The sequence below is a fragment of the Catharus ustulatus genome, chromosome 4 (assembly GCF_009819885.2).
Source record: "Catharus ustulatus isolate bCatUst1 chromosome 4, bCatUst1.pri.v2, whole genome shotgun sequence".
Taxonomy (NCBI): domain Eukaryota; kingdom Metazoa; phylum Chordata; class Aves; order Passeriformes; family Turdidae; genus Catharus; species Catharus ustulatus.
In genome coordinates, this window is record NC_046224.1 from 1,151,833 (window position 1) to 1,171,095 (window position 19,263).

General features: G+C 44.8%; 1 protein-coding gene and 1 long non-coding RNA gene across 2 annotated transcripts in view; both read left to right on the forward strand.

The window, feature by feature from the left end:
- Positions 1-12,252: 12,252 nt before the first annotated feature.
- On the forward strand, positions 12,253-14,635 carry LOC116996026. The gene is made up of 3 exons (XR_004417859.1): positions 12,253-12,336; positions 13,400-13,509; positions 13,583-14,635. It is a non-coding gene; the product is annotated as an uncharacterized LOC116996026 (long non-coding RNA).
- A 2,297-nt stretch (positions 14,636-16,932) lies between these two features.
- LOC116995154 (nuclear respiratory factor 1-like) overlaps positions 16,933-19,263 on the forward strand; it is a 41,482-nt gene continuing 39,151 nt past the window's right edge. The window contains exon 1 of the mRNA XM_033057547.1: positions 16,933-16,963. The gene's annotated coding sequence lies outside the window, so the exon portion shown is untranslated. The remainder of the gene's footprint in view (positions 16,964-19,263) is intronic.

The following is a 19,263-nucleotide window of genomic DNA, read 5'->3' on the forward strand; positions in this document are numbered from 1 at the left end:
CCCTTGGGGTGAACATTCCCAGCTGGAATTCTGGTTCAGAGCCCTTGGTGTGAGGATTCCCAGCTGGAATTCTGGTTCAGAGCCCTTGGTGTGAACATTCCCAGCTGGGAATTCTGGTTCAGAGCCCTTGGGGTGAACATTCCCAGCTGGGAATTCTGGTTCAGAGCCCTTGGGGTGAACATTCCCAGCTGGAATTCTGGTTCAGAGCCCTTGGGGTGAACATTCCCAGTCGGGAATTCTGGTTCAGAGCCCTTGGTGTGAGCATTCCCAGCTGGAATTCTGGTTCACAGCCCTTAGGGTGAGGATTCCCAGTTGGGAATTCTGGTTCAGAGCCCTTGGTGTGAACATTCCCAGCCGGGAATTCTGGTTCAGAGCCCTTGGGGTGAACATTCCCAGTTGGGAATTCTGGTTCAGAGCCCTTGGTGTGAGGATTCCAAGCAGGAATTCTGGTTCAGAGCCCTTGGGGTGAACATTCCCAGCTGGGAATTCTGGTTCAGAGCCCTTGGTGTGAACATTCCCAGTTGGGAATTCTGGTTCAGAGCCCTTGGTGTGAACATTCCCAGCTGGGAATTCTGGTTCAGAGCCCTTGGTGTGAACATTCCCAGCTGGGAATTCTGGTTCACAGCCCTTAGGGTGAGGATTCCCAGTTGGGAATTCTGGTTCAGAGCCCTTGGTGTGAACATTCCCAGTTGGGAATTCTGGTTCAGAGCCCTTGGTGTGAGCATTCCCAGCTGGAATTCTGGTTCAGAGCCCTTGGTGTGAACATTCCCAGCTGGAATTCTGGTTCAGAGCCCTTGGGGTGAACATTCCCAGCTGGGAATTCTGGTTCAGAGCCCTTGGTGTGAGGATTCCAAGCAGGAATTCTGGTTCAGAGCCCTTGGTGTGAACATTCCCAGCTGGAATTCTGGTTCAGAGCCCTTGGGGTGAACATTCCCAGCTGGAATTCTGGTTCAGAGCCCTTGGTGTGAACATTCCCAGCTGGGAATTCTGGTTCAGAGCCCTTGGGGTGAACATTCCCAGCTGGAATTCTGGTTCAGAGCCCTTGGTGTGAACATTCCCAGTTGGGAATTCTGGTTCACAGCCCTTGGTGTGAACATTCCCAGCTGGAATTCTGGTTCAGAGCCCTTGGTGTGAACATTCCCAGCTGGAATTCTGGTTCAGAGCCCTTGGTGTGAACATTCCCAGCTGGAATTCTGGTTCACAGCCCTTGGTGTGACCATTCCCAGCTGGAATTCTGGTTCAGAGCCCTTGGTGTGAACATTCCCAGCTGGAATTCTGGTTCAGAGCCCTTGGTGTGAACATTCCCAGCTGGAATTCTGGTTCACAGCCCTTGGTGTGAACATTCCCAACTGGGAATTCTGGTTCAGAGCCCTTGGTGTGAGGATTCCCAGCTGGAATTCTGGTTCAGAGCCCTTGGTGTGAAAATTTCCCGTTGGGAATTCTGGTTCAGAGCCCTTGGGGTGAGGATTCCAAGCTGGGAATTCTGGTTCAGAGCCCTTGGGGTGAACATTCCCAGTTGGGAATTCTGGTTCAGAGCCCTTGGTGTGAACATTCCCAGCTGGGAATTCTGGTTCAGAGCCCTTGGGGTGAGGATTCCCAGTTGGGAATTCTGGTTCAGAGCCCTTGGTGTGAACATTCCCAGCTGGGAATTCTGGTTCAGAGCCCTTGGTGTGAGGATTCCCAGCTGGGAATTCTAAATTTCAGGATGAAGAGGATATTTGAGCTGTAAACTTTCTATCAGTGTAATAACTTAATATTTAAATTAAATAGTGAGCACTGCTCTTGGGTAAAGCTGTGTTGCATGAGGGTCAAAGCATTGTGTGTTCATGTGGGGCCCTAAATAAACAAGTGTTTGTATGGCAGGATTTGTGCTAATTGCTTCAATAATTAATTAACCTGGGAGTGTTTCTTTAATGGGGTTTGTCCAAGGCCTTGTTCATGGATATGGCATTAAACCTTTTAAAACCTTTTAAAATCTGCTTTTGTTCAAAATAAACCAACTTTTAAAGGACATCTCTTTATTTCAGCTTTTTCTTACCTGAATGGCTGGGGTGGCAGAGGATGGATTACAAAAAAATTACAATTTATTCAAACCATCACCACCAAATTTTCTGCTTCCCACAGAGAGATCTCCACAGAAAACCTGAAGCTCTGCATAGAAAAGTGACTTAGGGAGAGGTTGCACTTTTATTTGAAATATTTATGTTTCAAACTTTATTTTGCTTCACAGTGAGGATTTTTCTCCTCCTTAAAAATTCTCAGAAGGGCTGGGGGACAGCAGTTGAGGAATAATCATTTTATATGTTCAGTAAGCCAGTTTAAAAATGAAATTTTGGGTGGTTTCTGCACATCTGTTATCTCAGCCCAACAGGGCTGTTGGTTCCAGGAACCCTCCAGTGTCCCCCAGTTCCTGTTGGAATTGCAATAAAAAACTTTTTTTTTGTTTTTACCCTACAGCTGGTTGCTCAAAGTTTTGCTGTAAATTCCTTTTTTTAGCACCTCAGCACGGATTATTCTGTTTCCTTGTTGATTCTCACCATTTCCTAGGGATGTCAAGCATACAGAATTATTAATTTCTCAGTCTTCTCTTGGTGAATTTAATGCAAATTAAATTTAAATTCTTGGTGAATTTAATGCAAATTTCAGTGAGGGATAAAAGGCTACAAAGTTCCTTTTAGAGTTGTGAAAGGAGACAGTGATCCAAAAAAAAAAATTTTTAAAAAAAGGGATTTAGCCTAGTTCAGTTTGGCAGTGTTAAAAAAAAAAAATCTATTTTCTGCTGTGACTATTTCTATAAAAATAACAACACTGACAGGTCCTGGCTGACTCTATTTAGCCTCCTGTAACCACAGAAGTGACTGTATGAGGTCAGGCTTATTTTACCACGGAGTTTGAGAAGCTTCCCTTAATAATTTATCAAAGCCTTGCATGTGTAAACAGCCAGGTCACCAAACACAACATTTGATGATTTTTTGTCTCCTTCGTTGAACATTTCAGTGCTCTGTGCCTTCTTTTTTACCTCAACATTTATAACGTGGCCTCCTGGCAGCTGTCTTTGCTAAAAGGAGATAATTAATGTAATTATGATTGTTTCTTTGTTAATATAAATGACACAAAATTTCCCTGAACAGAGTGGATTTTTTAAAATTTTATTTTATTTTTAATTTTTTCTTTCATTATCCAAGGCTCATCCAAGAGAATTTTACTCCCAAATCTGTAGATTTTTTTTCCTGAGCCACACTATCAAGTTTTTTTATTGTTAGGGATTAGGAAGTTTCCTTATGCAGCAGTGAGTGCATTTAGAAAGGTTGGTGTTAAATTTAAAAATAAACCCATGATCTAGGCAGGCTCACCGATGTGTTTGTTGGAGTTTGGCAATACTGCAATTACGAGCTGTTTTATTTTTCTATGAGGGAATTCAGCTCCTACTCATATTTTTCACTTGTGTCTATTTTTTTTTTAGTGCTTTGCAAGGGAAAATCTGGTGCTGAGGCATGCAGGAGAGACAACACTCTGCCCTATTTCTTCCCAAATTTAAAAATCACCCCACCTTTAAAGGCATTGGATAAAATTGTTGTGTCTAAAAAAGGTGCAGAGAACAAAATGAACCCTTCAAATCCCTTTCCCTCCCTCAGACCCCTCAATTCCCTGTGTCTCAGGCCTCGTTTTGTGGGGATTTATTGGAAATACCCAACCTCCATTACACATCATTTTCAGGACCTGTTGTCCAGTGGAAGGAGGCAAAGCAGAGCTTGTTCTTGAAATATTTCTGTGGTGAAGGAGGCTGAGTGGGGTATTTAAACAGAGACTCCCCCATGTCACGCAGCGATAAATATTCAACTAACAGTCCACCAAACGCCGATCTTTCCAAGACCTTTGGAAAGCACGACTTGCTCCCCTCCTCCTCTCAACTCGAAGTTGTTGTGGGGTGGTTTTCTCGCCTCCTTGTGACATTCCCTGGGGATTTTAGCTGTGGGGGTGATAAGGGCGGTGATGGCGGCGCGCGCTCCCCTCAGAGCCCTCATCCCCCTCAGAGCTTTTCCCGCCCTTTTCCCCACAACGACCGCAGCGGCGGGAAGCGCGCACAGGCTCCGCCCCCAAAAGCTGATTGGACGACGGGTAGGCACTTAAGCAGCTGATTGGACAAGGGGCTGTCAATCAGCAGTGGGTTGGACGCTGGGCTGTCAGTCAGCATCGGATTGGGCAGCTGTGCTGTCAATCATCTCCAGGCCCCGCCCCGCGGTCGCCATGACAACGCGACGCTGAGGGGAAGGAGGGGAGGCCATGGCGGCTCTGAGCGGGAAGAGGGGCCTCGGCTGATCCAGAGCTGCGGGGATTGCAAGGTGAGAGTTTGTCATTTCTGCACGGGGAGGTGCGGCTGGGACAGAAATGGGGGTTCAGGAGGGAGCTGCTTCCCTGACAGGAAGGTGCAGCTAAGTGGGGAACGCTCATCTCCCAGGGAACAGGGACAGAACAAAAGGAAACAAAACAAAACAGAACAAAAGCCTCAGGTAGTGCCGGAGGTTTAGAGTGGATACCGGGAAAATTCCTTCCCTAGAAGAGTTGTCCAGTCATGGCACAGCTTCAGGGATGATTCGGGATGATTCCCTGACCTGTTTTACAAGGGACTAACTATTTTTTTCCCTTTTTCCATTCAAAGTTTAGTGGGGAAGGACACAGGTGCTTTATTTACACTGTGTATTATTTACACACACTGCGTTTTATTTACACTGTGTATTATTTACACACACTGTGCTTTATTGACACTAACCATGTAATTTTGTCTTGCAGGGTTCATTTCCATCTTGATGTAGAGTCCCAGCTGCTCCATTAAAGGACTCAGCCATGGTAAAACACCTTTGATCCTGAAAAATTTTGTACACAGCATATAAAGCCTGTGAGCATCTTTTGTATTTGGAAATATCAGCTACAGGCTGAATTCCTACCAGGAACCTACAAAATCCCTGGGCAAACAAGGAATGGGACTCACAAAAAAATCCAGCATGTCCCCATGAAGGGGGAACATTCCAGCATGTGAAATATTCCACAAATTGTGTCCAGTTAAGGTCAGTGAGAGTGGCTTGTCACCATCTCAAACATATGGCTGAGCTCAGGTAGTTCCATTCTGCAAATAATCTGCCATCAGCTGCAGGTTGCACTCTTATTTTCTCTCTTTTTTGCTTCTTTAATAGAAGGTCTGTGGTTTTTATATTTTAAAATCGATTTTTTTTTTTGCTGGGTGTTTTTGGGTTTTGGGGATTTTTTTTAGTTTTTCTTTACCTGTTCATATTTTTTCACACCACACTCCCAGCAGATTCTGGGAATTTTGCCCTTTCCTCAGTTCTCACCCCTCAGAGCACAAATGTTTGTCTCTTTTTGTACTGTGCTGAGCTGTGAAAGGAGTTTTTAGGAATTCTGACATGGAAAACACGTGGGTTTGGATTAGTGTGAGCTGTGGTGGGAGAGCAGCTCCATCCCAGATCCATGGACACATCCAAGTTAATTCAGGGCTGCATCCTCACCTGGCAATTAAAACAAACAATCAGTGGAAAAGAATGTTTGACTGCCATTGTGATTAGCTCAGTCTGATTGAGAGGTTCTGCAGAGCAAGCAGGGGTGGGGTGGAAGTTTTATTAATGCTTGGGAGTCTTTCTATAAATCACAAAGTGCTGGGTGAGGAGCTCTGAGTTAATGCTTGAGCCAGGACTAGGATGGAACAAAAGAGCTGCTCTGGGATGTCTTGGGATCATGGAATCATGGAATGGTTTGGGCTGGAAGGACCTTAAAGCTCATCTCATTCCAACCAAATTCTGCTGTCCCAGATTTCCCCAAGCCCTGTCCAACCTGCCTGGGACACTGCAGGGATCCAGGGATTCTCTGGTAATTCCAGGAATTCCTTCCCCATTCCCTGGGTCCTGTCCCTTGTCCCCAGTCCCTCTGCAGCTCTCCTGGAGCCCCTCCAGGCCCTGGAATGTTCTGGAAGCTCTCCCTGCATCCTTCCCTTCTCCAGCCTGGCAATTCCCAGCTCTCCAGAACCTGACATTGGATCCATCTCCTCTCCAAGGGATTGATGCATCCAGGGCCTTCCCTTGCAATCTCAGCAAACCATCAAGGCTCTCCCTTCCCTGGGCCTCTCTTTTCTATCCCCACTTTCCATCCCAATCCCTCTGCATGGATTCTGAGTGTCCTGAATCCCACAATCCTGGCCTGCCTTGCCTGGGCAGGGAGCTCCAAGCTCATGGCAGGGACACCTCCCAGCATCCCAGGCTGCTCCAATCCTTCCTTGGCCACTGCAGGGATCCAGGGATTCTCTGGCAATTCCAGCAATTCCTTCCCCAGTCTCCCCTTTCTTTCCCCATTCCCTGGGTCCTGTCCCTTGTCCCCAGTCCCTCTCCAGCTCTCCTGGAGCCCCTGGAATGTTCTGGAAGCTCTCCCTGCATCCTTCCCTTCCCCAGCTCTCTCAGGCTCTCAGCCTGGAATCCTCTACCCAGAAATGAGACAACAAACACCCAAAAGTGACTTTGTGGTTGTTTTCTCTCTGCAGGCACGCAAAGGCAAGAAGTCCAAGGGTGGCAAAGGCAAGAAGTCCCCAAAATTTCCAATGGAGTTGAGAGAAGTGAATCTCTTTGGCCCAACTGCCATGCTCAACGCGTATTACATCTCTCACAACGCTGCTGCCTTCCTGGAATTCCGGGGCTTTCCCTGGCCTGGCTCTCTGAAAAAGAAGGGGAAGAAAAAGAAATGAAAACTAAACTCCCTGGTTTGGTTTAATCACAGATTTTGCTGTGATTAAACCACCCTAACCTCTGCAGTGCTCAGCTCAATTATTTTCCTGTGTCTGGAGCTGGATTTCCCCACCCTGCTGCCACTCCTGTGGATGGGATGAGTCCCTGAGAACTCCTGGAGCTCTTGGCAGAGTCTGATGTGTGAGGAGGAGCTGGGAAGGGGCTCAGCCTGGAGAAAAGGAGGCTCAGGGGGGACCTGGTGGCTCTGCACAAGGAGGGGACACCAGGGGGGATTTGGGATCTGCTCAGGAGGAGAGGGAACAGCCTCAGGCTGAGCTCAGGTGGGCACAGCAGGAATTTCTCCATGGAAAGGGAGGTCAGGGATTGGAACTGCTCAGGGAGGGGTGGATCCCCAGCCCTGGAGTGTCCAAGGAATGTCTGGATGTGACACTCAGGGTGACAAGGTGGGGTCAGTCACAGCTTGGATGACCCTGGAGGTTTTTTCCATCCCAAATGATCCTGGGAATGTGACTTAGGCCTTGCCAGAGATTCTGGGATGGGATGTTACAGCCAGCAGAGGTGGTGATGGGCCCTCAACCCCAGGGTGTCACTCACTGTGACCATTCTCAGCCTCAACATCTGGCTGTGTCACCTCAGAGCCCTGTGTCACACTCAGAGCCTGTGTCACACTCAGAGCACACAGGTCCTGTGTCACACTCAGAGCCCTGTGTCACACTCAGGTCCTGTGTCACACTCAGGCCCTGTGTCACACTCAGAGCCCTGTGTCACACTCAGAGCCCTCAGGCCCTGTGTCACACTCAGAGCCCACAGGATCTGTGTCACACTCAGGCCCTGTGTCACACTCAGAGCCCACAGGTCCTGTGTCACACTCAGGCCCTGTGTCACACTCAGAGCCCTGTGTCACACCCAGGTCCTGTGTCACACTCAGAGCCCACAGGTCCTGTGTCACACTCAGAGCCCTGTGTCACACTCAGGTTCTGTGTCACACTCAGATCCTGTGTCACACTCAGAGCCCTGTGTCACACCCAGGTTCTGTGTCACACCCAGGTTCTGTGTCACACTCAGAGCACACAGGTTTCTGTGTCACACTCAGATCCTGTGTCACACCCAGGTTCTGTGTCACACTCAGAGCACACAGGTTTCTGTGTCACACTCAGAGCCTACAGGTCCTGTGTCACACTCAGCTCCTGTGTCACACTCAGGTTCTGTGTCACACTCAGAGCCACAGCTCCTGTGTCACACTCAGCTCCTGTGTCACACTCAGCTCCTGTGTCACACTCAGGTTCTGTGTCACACTCAGGTCCTGTGTCACACTCAGAGCCACAGCTCCTGTGTCACACTCAGGCCCTGTGTCACACCCAGCTCCTGTGTCACACTCAGGTCCTGTGTCACACTCAGAGCCCACAAGTCCTGTGTCACACTCAGAGCCTCAGGTTCTGTGTCACACTCAGGCCCTGTGTCACACTCAGAGCACACGGGTCCTGTGTCACACTCAGAGCCCACAAGTCCTGTGTCACACTCAGAGCCTCAGGTTTCTGTGTCACACCCAGCTCCTGTGTCACACTCAGGCCCTTTTGCTGCATTTCCTCCATGGGTGTTGCACAAGCCCTGAGGAAATCATGAAGCTCCAAGCTGAGAAGAGCTGTGCATCTCTGCCAGGCCCTTCCACCCCTCTGCTTCCAGGTACCTCCCTGTTCCAGGGGACAGTCAATTATCATCAACCCAAGCCAATAAACCCCTGGAATTCCTGGTGCTGTTCCTGCAGCCTAAAACATTCCCTTTCTAGGAATATGAAAGCATAAAAATAACACTTAAGAAAATGTGATATAAGGGAAGAGAGGGAAAGGATAAGAGGAGAAAGATCTCAGCATCCCCAGGTCTCATGGTGAGAGTTGGTTGTTGCAGTCTCAGTGTCTCTGCTCACAGGTGATGAGAGGAAATCCTGAAGAAGTGGTGGGAGAAGGGCACAGATCACAAAATCTGGGTTTGGATTCACTCAGGCTCAGGTGGGAATGCCCAGTGTGGGCAGTTCCCTGTGGTGATGGAATGAGGGTCACACTCTGGGACTCTGGCACCTCTGTCTGATATCAGCACAGCTCAGTCCCCATGGCCAGGGTGAGCCCTGGGGCTGCCTGTGAATGTCCTGCTCTTCCAGGCAGGGCAGGGCAGCTGTCCCTGAGCTCCCCTGAGCAGGGACAAAGTTCCCTTGAGCAGGGACAAAATCCTCCTCAGAGCTGATAAAGGATCCCTTATCAGGCTGCAGCCTGAGCTGGGCTGTACTCCCTGAATGTTTGAGCTGCCAGCATCACTCTCTCTCTTCCAACACCTTTGTGGGTCCATTTTTCTCCCCACTCCCAGGATAATTGCATGGATGCACCATCTTTGTCTTGTCTTGGTTCAAATATCTGTGACCCCCAGCTTGGAGTTTTTGCAGTTTTCTATAAAACCCTTTGATGATTTCAGCAACATCTGAGCCACAAACCACTCCAACCTCTCCCAACATGCCAAGAAAACAAATCCCAGGATCATTAAAAATGGGGAGATCCCCAAGTGCAGCCCTGAGCCCAGCCCAGGAGGGACCCAGCTTTCCTGTTTCCCTGCTCTGAGCTGCTCTGGCCTGCTCTGATGACGCAGGGATGTGGTTTGCAGCACCAGCTCTGCACCCACAGCTCCTCCTCAGCTCTCCCTCGTGTTCTCACTTCCCCACCACCCACCAGGAAGTCTCTGGTCACAGCAGCTCGCAGTTATTTCCTCCAGTCATCAGCCAGACATCTCTTGCAACTTCTGTATTCAGCATCTCCACCTAGAAATTAATTAAAAACCAAAAAAAATTAGATTTTTGTATGGTGTATTTACCACACAGGGCTTTTAGAGTTTCTGAGCACTGGAGTAGGAACTGCTAAATGTGGTGAAGGATGGTGAAAAGTGAGCAAAGCCATTTCTGCATCTGTGCTAAACTGGAGCCACAGTGGGCTCAAAACTCCAGGTTCCAGTACCCAACATTTACTGGAATATTTATGCAGTAATAGCAAATGTTATTAGTTGTTCTCTCTTTAACAAAAATTCTGATTTCAGCATGATGCCACTGAGCACAGCAGAAGTGCAAAGCACAAAAATTCTGCAGTGACTCTGAGAAGTTGCCATCACTCCCAACAATCCCAAACTGAGACATGAAACATTTCCCCTCCCTCCTTTTACCTCTCAGCTGAATTTTACATGGAATTCCATCTTCCTGGTGGTCAATAGAGACAAAAAGACAAAAGTTTGGACTTCAAATGGCTGGGTTGGCTTCAAAGTGCTGCAGGCTGGGCCATGAGCTCTGTGGATGTGACCCACAGAGTCCCCACAGCTGCAGGGGGACATAGATTATATAGAAATATATATAAAATAAATAGATAATAATAGCTATAATATATAATATATAATATGTATATAATATTATATATTTAATTTTTGCAGCTCTTCCTGCTTTGTCCCAACTCATAAAATTTGGATGTATTTTATAGGGAATCCCCAAGCTACAGGGGGACAAATATTTTTTACATATATATATATATATATATGATAGATATAATATATAATATATATGTTATATGTTTTATGTTATATGTTATATATATGATATATATGATATATTTAATTTTTTGCAGCTCTTCCTGCTTTGTCCCAACCCATAAAATTTGGATGTGTTTTATAGGGAATCGCCACAGCTGCAGGGGGACAAATATTTTATATAGATATATATATATTAGATAGATATGATATATAATATAGTATATTTTATTTATATATAAAATATAATATATTATATTATAGTATATATTATATATATTATACATGTTATATATATGATATATATGATATATTTAATTTTTTTGCAGCTCTTCCTGCTTTGTCCCAACCCATAAAATTTGGGTGTATTTTATAGGGAATCCCCACAGCTGCAGGGGACATATATATATATATATATATATATATACACACACATATATTTTTTTTTATATTATATATATTTATTTTTTTTGCAGCTCTTCCTGCTTTGTCCCAACCCATAAAATTTGGATGTATTTTATAGGGAATCCCCACAGCTGCAGGGTGACATATATATATTATATATTATATATATAATTTTTTTTTTTTAGCTCTTCCTGCTTTGTCCCAAGCTGTGAAGTCTGGGTCTCAGTTGTTTTTTTTTTTTTTCTGGGGTGCAGGATTTGAGCTGGGTTTATGATTTGATCTGGGTTGATGATTTCAGCTGGGTTTGTATTTTGAGCTGGGTTGATGATTTGGGCTGGGTTTGTGATTTGAGCTGGGTTGATGATTTGGGCTGGGTTTGTGATTTGAGCTGGGTTGATGATTTGAGTTGGGTTGATTATTTGGGCTGGGTTGATGATTTGAGCTGGGTTGATGATTTGAGCTGGGTTTATATTTTGAGCTGGGTTTATGATTTGAGCTGGGTTGATGATTTGAGCTGGGTTTGTGATTTGAGCTGGGTTGATGATTTGAGCTGGGTTGATGATTTGAGCTGAGTTGATGATTTGAGCTGGGTTTGTGATTTGAGCTGGGTTTATATTTTGAGCTGGGTTGATGATTTGAGCTGGGTTTATATTTTGAGCTGGGTTGATGATTTGAGCTGGGTTGATGATTTCAGCTGGGTTTGTATTTTGAGCTGGGTTGATGATTTGGGCTGGGTTTGTGATTTCAGCTGGGTTGATGATTTGAGCTGGATTGATGATTTCAGCTGGGTTGATGATTTGAGCTGGATGTGCCCGTTTTTGGGGCCCAGCTGAGGGGCTGCTGCTGCTGCTGGGTTGGGGTTTGCAGGAGCTCCCTTTGGGTTTCCTGTCCCTGCTGCCACTGCTGGCTCGAGTTTCCTGCAGGAAATGGTGCAGCAGAGCCTGCTGTGCAAACAGGAGGGACTGGGGAGACAGAGCAGGAACTGGGAGATACTGGGAGATACTGGGAAATACACTCTGTATTTACTGAAATTATGTATTCTCACCAGAGAAGGGCAGGGGCCTGCTGAGGATGAGGATTTCCTGTGTGCAGGGTTTCATTGCGTTCTCAGCTGATTTTATGCAGCCAGGGAACACCCAGGAGTTTTCTGCTGGGCTGCACTGGAGCTCTCCAAGCTCCTGGTGTTACTCCAGTTGTAAGCTGTGAGTTTGGCACAGAGTCCAGCTCCTGCCACCTGTTGTTGTGGCTCCTTTATCGGGAAGAACTTCCTGAAATATGATAAAATATTTAAGGGAGGACCTCATAATTCCAGCTTGTCCCATGAGCAGCTCTGTTTTCTTAGAAATCCACACACTTTTATCAATTCCTGCTCCTTTTCCACAGTTTCTGTTCCCATCACCAAAGCAGCAGAGTAGGAAACACTTCCAGCTCTTACATGGCACCTGATATTTTGCTTTTTCTCCCCTAGAACCACAGCTGGGGTCTCTCAGAATGCTTCAGCAGGTGTTAAAAGTTCTCTTCCACAAGTTTTTACAGGAGGGAAGATGGAAGGAGATTCACACAAAGCTCCTGGGAGTGCCCAGGACTGTCCCAATTCCATGGAATTCCTGTGCTACTCCTGATCTTCCATGAAGTGAGTGTTGTTAAATCCCTCCTTCCACCCCTTAATATATTCCACATTTAAAACCTGTTATTCCTGTTGCTTTCCTCCCTTCCCCACACTGCTGCTGTTTAATTACAATGAACACCCCCAGCCTGCACTTTTCCTTCTCACAGGATTCTTCCCCAAATCTAAATGTCTGCATCAATGCTGGGATTTGTTATCTCAATTAACAGAGAGCAGCTCAGGTTGGGATTTCTCTGATTAAATGTGTGCAGGGGCTTGGAGCAGCCCTGGGTCTTTTTTAGGTACAAGAACATTGGTGAGAGCAATCTGTGATTTAGAAGATTTTGCTGGGAAAGCAAATTAAAGTTCAGCCTGGCTGCAGAAATGTAAATTCTTTAACGTAAGTAATTTCCTCACATGGCAAATCAGCATGGTCACAGCTTAGAACTCAGGAATTTGGGGTAAAGGCCATGGAAAGGGGAGTGAGAAAATGGGGAAAATTCTGTGACTGGTGTGTTGGATGGTGAGGATAAAACTGAGATATTTGGTGTCTAAAGGGGAACCAGCCAGGCTGAGCTTTGGGACACCTCAGAGGACAGTGGTGCAGGTAAAAACTTTGTTCTTTATCTCATGGGATATCTCCTGTTCATGGCCATGGTTTATAAACCAGCTGGGGCAGTGTTCTTTATCTCATGGGATATCTCCTGTTCATGGCCATGGTTTATAAACCAGCTGGGGCAGTGTTCTTTATCTCATGGGATATCTCCTGTTCATGGCCATGGTTTATAAACCAGCTGGGGCAGTGTTCTTTATCTTTTCACAGCCCATCCTTCCTCCAGCCAGTCATTTTCTGCTCATGGCCATTGAGTGCCTGACGGGTGTCAGGCTGTACTCTGACTGTGTCAGGGTTTGGGGTTTGTTCTTTGTAGTGCTGTATTTCTATTTTAATTTCCCTAGTACAGAACTGTTATTCCTATTCCCATATCTTTGCCTGAGAGCCCCTTGATTTCAAAATGATAATAATTTGGAGGGAGGGGGTTTCCATTCTCCATTTCTGCCTTTCTCAGCACACACCTGTCCTCCAAACCAGGACACTGAACAATCCCTGCTGTGAGGATGCACGTGAAGGAAAGCACTGGATGCCATTTGCTTTTTAATCTGGAAAAAGGGGGAGAGAAGAGAAAGGCCCAGGAGCTGCAGGTCTGTTCTTCTCCCTCCTCTCTGTGAATGTTTGGAAATGCTGTTTGTGCTCTCTCAGTGCTTTTTTTCACAGGTTGTCCAAGAGGTTGTGGATTCCACATCCCTGGCAGTGAGCAAGGCCAGGCTGGAGGAATTTGGGATTATGGAAAGTGTGTCTGCCCAGGGCAGGGATTGGAACTGGATGCTCCTTAAATCCCTTCCAAGCAAACCCAAGCCATGATTTTTCTGTGATTTTCCCTTCCAAGCAAACCCAACCCATGATTTTTCTGTGATTTTCCCTTCCAAGCAAGCCCAAGCCATGATTTTTCTGTGATTTTCCCTTCCAAGCAAACCCAAGCCATGATTTTTCTGTGATTTTCCCTTCCAAGCAAGCCCAAACCATGATTTTTCTGTGATTTTTCTGTGATTTTCCCTTCCAAGCAAACCCAAGCCATGATTTTTCTGTGATTTTCCCTTCCAAGCAAGCCCAACCCATGATTTTCCTGTGATTTTTCTGTGATTTTCCCTTCCAAGCAAACCCAAGCCATGATTTTTCTGTGATTTTCCCTTCCAAGCAAACCCAAGCCATGATTTTTCTGTGATTTTCCCTTCCAAGCAAACCCAAGCCATGATTTTTCTGTGATTTTCCCTTCCCAGACCCAGGATTGGGAACATTTAAACCTTTCCCCCTCCTTGTTCCTCCCCAGGCTTTCCCTGAGCACCGAATTTGGCATTTCCTGACCAGCCTCCAGCATTGCCATGGTTTGTTCCCTCTGGGAAGTGAGGCCTCTCCAGCTCATTTCCAGTCCATCCCAAATAAACATCCTTCACTCCTGAGTGCCCTCTGCTCCTCACAGAGGTGGGAAAACCAAAAAAAGACCTCATGTGCCCACAAACTCGGGGATTTTGGGGCATTTTCCCAAATCCTCTGTCATCAGCAACACTTGGCCTTGGAAATTTGCACCTGGATGGGACATCCCATCAACCCTAAAATCTGGAAATTCGGAATTTTCTGTGCTGGGAACACTGCTGTTGATCTGAGAGCTTGGAGAAGGCTTCTAAAATTGAGTGATAAAGTTAGAATCACTGGTGTGTAATTTGAATATCACATGGTGAAGGGTTTGGGGTTTTGGAATATACTCATAGGTGTGGGACAAGATGGAGGTTTTGGTTTTTCTCCTTTCTTCTTCTTCTTGGGTTGAGGTATTTTTTAATTGGAATATAAATTAATTAATAGAAAATAATATAAATAATATAAATATAAATTAATTAATAGAAAATCACACACTGCAGGTCATGGGTGTTTGGTCATTGGGTCAAAAGTAAAAATAATTGAGCTGTTAGTTTTTAATTGGATCTTGTAATTAACAAACAGTGCTCCATTTTTTTCATTTTTAGCTGGTTAGCTACAAAAGTTATAAATAAGAATTAGTAAACAACTGACTCAATCCCAACTAAAAAGGAAAAAAAGATTCCATTAAATATTTCCTTTAATATCAAGGCCCACTGGCAGCCTGGGGACAGAGAGAGGTGGATTGGGAATTCTACAGAAAATGGGAATAATTTGTATTTTTAACTGGATTTTTCCACAGATAATGGGGAAAATAAATTTTAAAATGGATTTTTTCCACAAAAACAGGGAAAAAATGTAAATTTTAAACCTGGTTCTCCCATTAAAAAGGGGGGGGATTTCCCATTTGTACTGTACCTTAAAATAATAATAAAAGTATTTATAAATTCTGTTTTAAACTATTTTTCCACCAAAAAAAAATAAGAGAAACATTTCAATTTAGAACTGGCTTTTCCCTACAATTTCATCTTTAAAATGGATTTTTTCTGCCAAACAAGGAATGAAAAAATCCATTTTAAATATGATTTTTTTCCCACAAAAATTAGCAAAAAAAATCCATCAAAACTATTTTAAACAGATTTTTTTTTAAATTTCTATTTTAAAACATGTTTTCCAGTAATTTACATTTTAAACTGAGTTTTCTCACCAAAAACATGGCAAAAAAATTTAAAACTGATTTTTCTGCAACTTCCATTTTAAAATGGACTTTTCCCACCCAAAATATGGAAAAAAATCCCAAAACTATTTTTAAACTGATTTTTACACAACTTCCATTTTACACTGGATTTTTCCATCAAAAATATGACAAAAAAATCTATTAAAAACTGATTTTTCTGAAACTTCCATTTCAAACTTGATTTTCCAACCAAAAATATGGCAAAAAAAAAAAAAAAATTAAAACTGATTTTTCCACAACTTCCATTTTAAACTGGATTTTTTTCCACCACAAAATATGGCAAAAAACCTCATCTATTTAAAACTTATTTTTCTGGAACTTACATTTTAAACTGGATTTTCCCCTAAACAATATGAAAAAAATAAAAAAATAAAAATCTATTTTCCACTTATTTTTCCGCACTTCCATTTGAAATTGGATTTTCCCACCAAAAATATGGCCAAAAAAAAAAAATTTAAAACTGATTCTTCCACAACTTCCATGTTAAACTGGATTTTCCCATCAAAAATATTATCAAAGAAAAATTTAAAATTTATTCTTCCGCAACTTCCATTTTAAACTGGACTTCTCCACCAAAAAATATGGTAAAAAAACCTCATTTATTTAAAACTGATCTTTCCATAACTTCAGTTTTCAACTGGATTTTCCCACCAAAAATATCGCAAAAAAAAAAAAAAAATCAATTTTAACTGATTTTTCTGTAACTTCCATTTTACACTGGATTTTCCCATCAAAAATATGGCAAAAAAAAAATTTGATTTTTCCACAACTTCCATTTTCAACTGGATTTTCCCATCAAAAATATGGCCAAAAAAAAAATTTAAAACTGATTTTTCCGCAACTTCCATTTTAAACTGGGTTTTCCCCTAAACAATATGGGGAAAAAAAAATTTATTTTATACTGATTTTTCCACAGCTTCCATTTTAAACTGGATTTTCCCACCAAAAATATGGCAAAAAAAAAATTTAAAACTGATTTTTCCGCAAATTCCATTTTAAACTGGGTTTTCCCCTAAAAAATAAGGAAAAAAATCTATTTTACAATGTTTTTTTCGCCAAAAATATGAAAAAAAATTAAAATTCAGCCGAGGCCGCGCGTCCCTCAGCGCCCCAGAGGCGGGAACGGCCGCGACCTTCCCAAGATGGCGGCGGCCCCGCCCCCTCCCCAACATGGCGCCCCCTCCCGACCTCCCCCTCATGGCCGCCCCCGCCGCCCTCGCCCTCCCCAAGATGGCGGCGGCGCGGCGCTATGACGCCATACGTCCCGCTCCCCCCCTCTCGCTGTCCCCGGCCTCCTCCGCCGCCGCCGCCGCCGCCGGTCCCCGCCTCCCGCGCTCGCCACCGCGGCGGCCGAGGGCGACTCGCGCCGCCGCCCCGCTCGCCCGCCGCCCGCCCTCCGCCCGCCGCGGCCCCGCGGCGCGGGCCCGCCGCAGCGCAGCCGCTCTGAGGTGAGCGTCCTACCGCGCAATCTCCTCCAGCCCCGGCGCAGCCGCACCAACGCGGGGCCCCCGCCGCCCGCACCCGCTCCCCCGGCGGCCGCGACCGCCCGGCCGCGCCGGGCCCGCGGGGCCAGCCCGGGGCTGGGGCGGCGCGGGGGGACCGGGACGGGCGGCGGGGGCGGCCGTGAGGGGGGCTCGGGCCGGGGGGCGGCGGCTGCGGGGCGGCCTCGGAGCTGCGGGCCCGGCGGGGAGCTCGGGCCGCGGCCGCAGACATTGGCGGGGCTTTGGCTTCGCCCTTTTTCCTGCTATTCTCGGAGCCCCGGCTTTCCTGCTTGGAGCCCTCACCACCATTTTTTTTTTTTTCTCTCCGTTATCTTTCAATTTTTTCCCTATTCACACTCCCTTTTTTTCTTCACCACTCATTTTTTTTTGCTTTCACCCCCATTTTTTTGTTTTCACTCCCGTTTTTTTACTCTTCACACCCTTTCTTTTTTCCTTTACTCCTTCATATTTTATTACTCTTCACCCCCTCATTTTTTTTATTCTTCACCCCCATTTTATTACTCTTCACCCTCTCATTTTTTTTATTCTTCACCCCCATTTTTTTGTTTTATCCCCTCAATTTTTTTACTCTTCACCCCCATTTTTTTACTCTTTACCCTCAGTTTTTCCCTTCATCCCCTCAATTTTTTTACTCTTCACACCCCCATTTTTTTACTCTTCACCCCCATTTTTTTTACTATTCACTCCCTCTATTTTATTACTCTTTACCCCCTCATTTTTTTACTCTTCACCCTCTGTATTTTTTACTCTTCACCCTCTGTATTTTTTACTCTTCACCCCCATTTTTTTACTCTTCACCCTCTGTATTTTTTACTCTTCACCCCCATTTTTTTACTCTTCACCCCCATTTTTCCCTTCATCTTCCTCTCCCAATAATCAATTAGTTTTTAAAAGTCCTTAGAGATAAATGAGTCCAACCTTGCTGAAGTTCCTCTTCCTTTTTTTCCCCCTTCACCTCCTATTTTTTCCCCAAAATCACAGAACCAATTAGGTTGGAAAAAACCTCTGAGCTCATTGATGAAATTCCCCTTCATTCTCCTTTTTCCCTCCTTTTTTTTCCTGTCATCCTTTTTCCCCTCCTTCTCCCCTCCCCTTTATTTTTCTTTACTTTTTTTTTTATTTTTAATTTTGCTCCCTCCATTAATACACCCAAAAAAGGGATGCAAATCACCTGTAAAAAGGGGTGTAAAAACTAAAAAAGGGCTCTAAAATTCATGACTGTGGCTGAGGTGCTCAGGACCTTTTTAGAGTAAATAATAATTAAGGGACAGAAATAATTCAGCTCAAGACTCTTCCTGCAGCTACAGATGATTTTCAGTGCATGGGGAAATATTTTCTCTGTTCAAGTCTGGGAACTCTGCTTTATATTTTTATATTTTATTTATATTTTTTATTTATATACTATATATTTATTTATATATTTTTATTTATTTTTTTTTCACTGAACTGTTCTTTCCAGAATTTGGGATTTTTAATCCCTTAGGCAGGGCCTGGCTGTTGTGGTTTTGTTTCTGAGCCTCTCTGAGCGTGGTTTTAAACCCTGTTCCCACATCCTGAGAGGATTCCCAGGTTCATCCTCACTTTATTCTCCTTTATCCACATCACAATTGCTCCTTTAGTAAATTTTCAATTCCCAAATAATGAGGAAATAGGTGAGAGAATTGTTCATCTCTTAAATTAAAATTTTCGTGCTGGTGGTAAAACTGGGAGCAATTATTTTGGTTTTTGTGTTTTATTTCTGTCAAGGGTGAAAGAGGAAATGCATGATGGAAAGCTGAGGGTTGTAGAGCTGATTTTTCAATTTTTTAATTTTCTCCATCCATCCTGGAAGTGTCCAAGGCCAGGTTGGAGCCTCTGTGATTTCTCCATGTGTTTGGTGTTGTGCAGAGCGTCTCAGGAGGTTTTTATGGAGTTTTATTGCACCCTGGTTGTTTTTCATGAGCCTCACATGGTTTTGTGAGGTTTTCTGGTGACCTGGGAGCCTCAGCCTCATCCCCTGTGGGTTCTGTGCAGCTCTGGGGAATTTTTAGGATTTTGGGAATGCATGATCTGACACAGAACAACAAACACCCTATTCCAGAAACTAAATTAATTCTGCATACCCCAGCTCTCCCAGTGAGATCCCTTAGTGTGGATTGGAGGTTGCACCTCTGGGTGGCCCCATCAGGAAAATTTGGGGGATTAAGCTGTGAAGAGAGCCCAGGGACGTGGTGGGATCCCCATCCCTGGAATTGTCCAAAATCCCC